The sequence below is a fragment of the Hipposideros armiger genome, unplaced genomic scaffold (genome assembly GCF_001890085.2).
Source record: "Hipposideros armiger isolate ML-2016 unplaced genomic scaffold, ASM189008v1 scaffold_348, whole genome shotgun sequence".
Classification (NCBI taxonomy): domain Eukaryota; kingdom Metazoa; phylum Chordata; class Mammalia; order Chiroptera; family Hipposideridae; genus Hipposideros; species Hipposideros armiger.
The window spans coordinates 1,184,846-1,191,821 of NW_017731698.1; the positions used below are offsets into that span (position 1 = coordinate 1,184,846).

Sequence of the window (6,976 nt, forward strand, 5' to 3'; positions counted from 1 at the left end):
TTAGATTCCACATGTAAGTGATATAATTCAGAGAATTTGCCTTTCTCTGTCTGACTTATTTCACTTAGCATACTACCCTCTATGTCCACTCATATTGTCGCCACTGGCAAGATTTCCTTCTTTTTCATTGCTGAATAATATTCCTGTGTGTGTGTGTGTGTATCATATCTTCTTTATCCATTTACCTATTGATGGACATCTAGGTTGCTTCCATATCTTGGCTTTTACTAGTAATGCTGCAATGAACATAGGGGTGCATGTATCTCTTCAAGTTAGTGCGTTTCCTTTGGATAAACACCCAGAAGTGGAAAAACTGGATCGTATGGCAGTTCTATTTTTAATGTTTTGAGGAATCTCCATACTGTTTTCCATGCTGGCTGAATTAATTTACAGTCCCACCAAGAGTGCACGAGAGTTTTCTTTTCTCCACAGCCTCACCAGCATTTCTTATTTGTTAATTTATTAATGAGTAATTCTGACAGGTGTGAGGTGATAGTTCATTGTGGTTTTAATTTGCCTTTGCCTTATGGTTAGTGGTGTTGAGCATCTTTTTGTGTATCTGTTGGCATTTGTATGTCCTCTTTGGAGGAATGTCTATTCAGATCCTCTGCCCATTTTTTAATTGGATTGTTTGTTTTTTTGGTGTTAAGTTGTATGATTGTGTATTTTGAATATTAATCCCTTATTGGATATATAATTTGCTAAGATCTCCCATTTAGTAGGTTGTGTTTTCAGTGTGTATATATAATACATATGATTTAATGTATATAATATATATTAGCTCATTGATCGATAATTGGTTAGAAAACAAAGTGAAATCACTTTTAACTGTTTGCCTTCCCATTCATCTACTGGTAAGTAATTCTTAACCTGTAGTCTTCTCTATACATTGGCAGCTTTTTTTTTTGCTTTTTTTTTCTGTACAACAAATCATACATAATTGTGAGGAAGATTTGTTTCTATTCAGGCATGAAACACAATTACATTAAATATTTGTGGTGAGAACTTTGCATGTGATTATGATTTTAAAACCCAGAGAAATATTGGAATCCAATGAAAGCAGTGTTTAAAGGTGGTTTTGATTTTTGTTATTGTGGTTACTGTTTATTTTGGGATTTGTTTGTTTGGTTTTTATAAACTAGAAGAAAGTTTCCTTGGAAATTCATTTCATCAAGATGGGACATAAAAAAGATTACTATTTAAACTTTAATTTGTCAAATTTCTTAGTAGGATAAAAGCAGGTTTGTTATGGCCTAAGAAATGGTTGGCTTCTGTTTCTGCTTTGGCTTAAGTTAGTATTATGTTCAGGAGGATTTATAAATCTAAGTGTACTGATACCTTATCTATGCTCTGATGCCTTCTTACTGCAGAGAAGAAATTATGGCATACAGTGTAACAGTTGGTATCTTTGTGGCTTGCACTTGCATCTCTAATGCCAGGCAGGGAATTTGATACAATATTTCCACATCAAATAAGCTATTACCAATCTGCATTTTTAAAGCTTTGTTGTAAAAACTGTTTCTGTGAAGGCACATGCTGGCTGTCTTATAGACATAGTTTAATAATGTTGATCTCAAATTCTTGAATCTTTATTCTGTTGTTGTCACTTATTATATACCGATTTTCTAAAGATTATTTAGTTCAAGATTTCATTGAATCTTTTAATGTTTTCATTTATTCAATTACAACTAGACCTGGGTTTTGTTTTCAAAATTGTGAGGGCATTTAGCATTAGCATTGACATGTGATGTAGCTAAGATAAAAGATATTGCAGACCCTTCCACCACATCCTCACCCCCACCACCCCTCCCAGAAGACTAGCGAGAAGATAGGGATTTCTCTTCTGTATCCTAATCTAATGTGCCTTTTTAAAACACTGACTGTGAACAAAATTTATTTAAAACACTCTAGGATTATTATAATACATTTTTATTTTTAGATAAACCATATTCCTAAGTTTTCACATATTAATTTTATTTGTCCTACAGACGAACAAAATGAAATCGATAGTCTTGCTAGTGTTGCTCTGATTGTCAAAACACTGAGCTCTTCTCGGGGAACTGAAGCAGTGTTCTCATCTTCATTCTGGCAACTTTGTAGAGATTATGAATCTGATCTGTATGCCTTTCTTTAGAATTAGGGACACTGTTTCAGATCAAATGAATTATTTGTAATAAACTGGGAATTTATAATTGCATCATAGAAGAATATCAAGGTCTGCAGTCTTTTGTTGCTCCATCAGTCAAAATACTTAGAGCTGTGTTACCAGGAAGCATTACATGAGATGCCAAGGGAGATGTCAAGCTGGTTACTTGAACTCAAGAAACTTACAACTTAGCCAGGTAGAAATAACAGTATAAGAAATAAGTGGCAGTTTCAATATACTAGATGCCAAGTGTACATGATTGTCAAATAAAGGTTGTTAATGGGAATATTCAAAAAAGATCATTAATGAGCTAGAAGAAACTAGAGGACTTCTCTAGAAGAAAGCCTTGACCAGTTTTTGAGCTGACCAGAGATGGTTAGAATTGTGATAGGGACATTCCAGGTGGGGACAGCAAGGTGTAAGTAAATGCTTCAGAAGTAGTTGAAAATAGATGCGGATCACGGTGATAAAAGCACATCAGTCTGGTTTGGGGTCTTTAAGTTGTCTAACTTAATGTATAGCAAATGTGGTAGCATGCAGGGAGCACGCCCACTCACACATTTTTGTCTCTCGATCAATATTTCTTAAGTAACTATTCTGTGCCACTCACTGTTCTTGACTTTCGAAAAAGTAAACAAAACAAAAACACCTGCCTCAGAGATGCCTACATTCTACATTACAGTGGGGAGACAGCAATTCACAGGTGGAAAAAAAATAGACTATACTCATATAGTATAGTAGACCAAGAAAAATGCAGAAGTGAAAAAAGCACCCCAGGCAGATAGGACAAGAATCACATTAGTGGTGACATTTGAGTAAAGAGCTGATGGAATGAAGGGAACAAGTCATGTGACTGTGTGGAAAGGGCGGGCAAGTGGGAGCAGTGCTAGGAGCCAGATTGAGAGTGAGATGGGAGCCACAGAGGTTTGTCCTTCAGAGGAGGGACGTGATCTGACATGTGGTCACAGGTTCCACTCTGGCTACTGTGTTGAGAATGGGCTGGGGGTGGTGGTAGAGGGCAGCAAGGAGACGAATTAGAAAGCTAATGAAATGATCATATGGGAGGCAATAGTTGCTTGACTCAGGTTGGGTAGCAGAGAAGGTGCTGGTAAGTGAAGGGACTCTAGTTGTATTTTGAAGGCAGAGCCAAGAGGATTTCCTGATGGATTGGATGTCAGCTGTGGGATTCCCTGTCTCCTTTCCCTGGGGAATGAGGTGTAGTCCAGCGTCATCTCAAAAGAGCCGAGATTATCTCCTGGTTCAGCATTGTTTTGCCAGTGAGGTTGCTGAGAGGAAAGGAATTGTGGTTTTTCTATCTTCTTTTCTAGGATCAGGAAAGTGACCAGCTGAATCAATACAAGAGAGTGTCTGCTGGCCCTGTGTCTTGGGAGGTGCAGTGGTAAAACACTCTCCTTTCTAGGGGTCACTTAGGTCTAGATTGTTCAGCAAAGCATGTGAGTTTCCCTTTTGGAAAGATTTTTTGCATCAGCCTATTTTTAGGAAGAAAAAAGTTACACACTTTCATACTTTCATGGTGGTTGTCATGTGGTATATCCTTATCTGAAAAATATTAATGTATTGACAAAATATATGGACATACAAAGAGTAAACTTGCAGATACAGAGAGAATATTTCCATGGATGTTGTGGCAACCGTTCGTCTTGGTTGCTAAACAACATTGCATAACCAGTTAGAGTTATTCCAGTTCCTAACTGCTTATGTAAGCAAAGATTTGGAAAGAACTCCCTTGAAAGAACACAGTGTATGCAAACCTAATGTCTTAAAACTGAAATTTATCATTTTACTCAAATTTATCATTTTGAAAGTGTAAAATGGCAAGATGCAATTTATTGTCCCCAGATTCCCATTTACATTTCCAGGAAAATCAATAAAAATCATGTTGCACAAACCTCCGGCTTTCTTCACTACTTTCCTATATGCTAACATTCCTAGAGTTGCATATAAGCAGCCGATAAATGTGGCGGTAGGTGAGGTTCTTTTTAAGTTTTTTAACTTTGCAACAGTTTATAAGGTGGCATTTAATTTGTAAGTTTAGTGTCTATGCTTCCTGAAACTAGATATGTTTGTTTGTAACTTTGTTGCTGCTTACTAAGCTTTAGGAAGCATTTTTATGGTCTCTTTTAGGCATTGGTTCAGTGGCCCTGCTGTATCTGTCTCCTGCTCTAAGAATTTGAAAGGAAATGTACAAAGCGTTTGTAGAATCCGACTAGGGACTCACTAGCGGGTGCCTCCCACAATTTACCCTCCTTTTATTAAAAGCCTTTTAGTTTTAATTTCAAGTGATATTGAATATGTCAAGTGATCGGATACAATAATTTTTTTTGTCCAGTGACTCAAAAAGTTAAGTGTAACTCTAAGATGCTTAGGAGTCAAAGAGTTGACAAATAATGTACAAACTGACAAATAAAATTATGAGATGTTCTAAACTAAATTATGGTGGCTGGAGAGTGAGAGAAAGAGCATTAGGCAGTTAGGCAGTTAGCCTGTTAATAACTTGAGGGCAGCTGACAAAAGACAGCTCACATTCCTCAGTATATGTTGGAACTGTGAATTAACTACCAGGTGCCTTTTTCCATGATTACCTAAAAGAGAATACCGTGTGCCACTGAACCCAGGAGCCTCAGCCTCTTACTTACCCATGACCTTCCCTGACTGTTGACCACAACCAGTCCAAAGAAGCAATCAGCTCTTCCTAACGGGTTCTGCACCTCTCCAGGGATTAGCCCCTTCACCTTCTCCCACCCCCCTGTCAGTAGCCAGTGTAAAGTTTTTCAAAGCCACTTACATCTTTCTTCCCCCAAAACTTAATATACAAAAGGGGTCCTCAACTGCAGGGCAGTGGACATGTCACCTTTTCCACCTGGCGCTGCTGCTTGTGGTTTAGAGTTCATGCCCTAGGACCTGGTCCTGTATGGCCCAATACACCCTTCCCTTTACAAAGCCTTTCGGCCATGGCAGTGAAGGGTTTTGTTTAATATACCATTGCCCTTTGACATGGTAAGAAATAAGGTAGTTAAATTGTCAAAGGTGTTAAAAAAAGAAGACATTCACGATCATTAACAGAAGTAAAAGATGGAAAATAGTTTCACAGATCTTTACCATTAAAAACAGAAAATACATTTTTTTCAGATATAAGTTATTGTAGAGATAAGAGAAAATATCATAGATGGAAGAGACTATTTCCAAATTAATTGAATCCTTGCTTTTGCAGTACATCATGACCCATATGTTATAAAAATACCAACAGTTGTGAATGTGATAGCTGACCTTTAAATGATTAGGATTGTAAATTTAAAAGAAAACGAAAACTTTTAGTCTGTTAAAGGAACATGGCATTTTTTTTAAGATGGAGATCTGGAAATCTGTAAAATTTAATGTGTTGATTAAGATATTGACACTAAAAAAAGAGTAATAGTGTGGGTCAGAGGCTTTTTTATTTTCCTCCAAATATAATTTTTGATAAAAATCATGATAATCACTAAGTTCCATGTTTGGTTTAGCTATACTGAAAAATACTGAGTTGAGCTTTATTTCCTTTAAGTTTCATGGTCACAGGGAAAGAAAGCTTACATTAACTTGTTTCCTCCTACCAAAAATGTTATACTAATTAAATTTTTTTTTTAATTGGGGAATTGGGAGAGGGGAACAGTGTTGGGGAATTGGGGAGGGGGACCAGCCAAGTTGTTGTTCTTCAATCTTAGTTGTGGAAGGCGCCAGTCACCATCTGGCTGCCCGTCGGCAGCTCGTGGCCTCTAAGCTCAAGGTGCTGTGTTCAATCTCAGTTGCGGATGGGCGTAGCCACCATCCCATGCAGGAGTCGAACCAGCAGCCTTGTTCTTAAGAGCGCACACTCTATCCACTGAGCCATCCGTGGCAGCTCAGCTCAAGGTGCCAAGTTCAGTCTTAGTTGAGGGCGGGTGTAGCCCACCATCGAACAGGCAATCTTGTTAGGAGCATGTGCTCTCACCAGCTGAGCCATCCTGCCACCTGTTGGCAGTTGAGTGGCAGCTCAGCTCGGGCACAGCATCACTGGCCCATGTGAGAATTGAACCAGCGTCCCTGTTGCTCAGAGCTTGTGCTCTTAAACTAACCCTTAACCAACTGAGCCACTTGACCAACCCCTAAAAATTTTAAAAATAACCCTAGTTAAATAATACCTTAAACAGTAAAGGTGGTGCTGATAGTGTTGGCAAAAGTGATCTAGGACTTGTGGGGACACAAAAAGTAATTTCCTCCCACCTTCCGAGTTCTTCTAGCTGGGCTAATAAATTAACACATGACAGATTAACAGGAGAAACTGTCCACAGTTTATCACAGCTGTCCATGTAAGGGTGCGGTGAGAATATGAGACCCAGAGAGGCAGTGGGCAACTGAGGTTTATATGCCATTCTGGGAAAAGGAGAGGGAGGCGGGGGTCTGGGACTTCCAAGGGAAAGCAGGTCATTCACAGGTAGAGGAGAAAGAAAGAGCAAACATGCAAACAAAGTCTTGCTGGGCCACCCGGAAATGGTGGGGCACAGGGAAGTTGGACAGACAGGCATTGCTAGCTTTCTCCGTCGTCGGCCACATTTAGTTTATGTTACGATGCTAAGCTGATGCTTCCTTCCTTTAAGCAGGCTTTCTAGCTGAATTCCTTTTGGCAGGTAAGGGGGGAAAGTCAAAGTTTCTTTCGGAATCTTTTGTTTTTTAATAGCTAGCTTAAAATCCCAAAAGGCACATTTTGGGGTAGCAAAACTCTCATCACTCTCAACTTAATAACTTTTCTATGTGAAATGTAAGAGAGAGAGAGAGAGAGAGAGAGAGAGAGAG

General features: G+C 38.7%; 1 protein-coding gene across 1 annotated transcript in view; it reads left to right on the top strand.

Annotated features, from left to right (window-relative positions):
- Positions 1 to 6,976, top strand: part of POC1B (POC1 centriolar protein B) — a 102,340-nt gene that overhangs the window by 66,807 nt on the left and 28,557 nt on the right. The window lies entirely within an intron of this gene.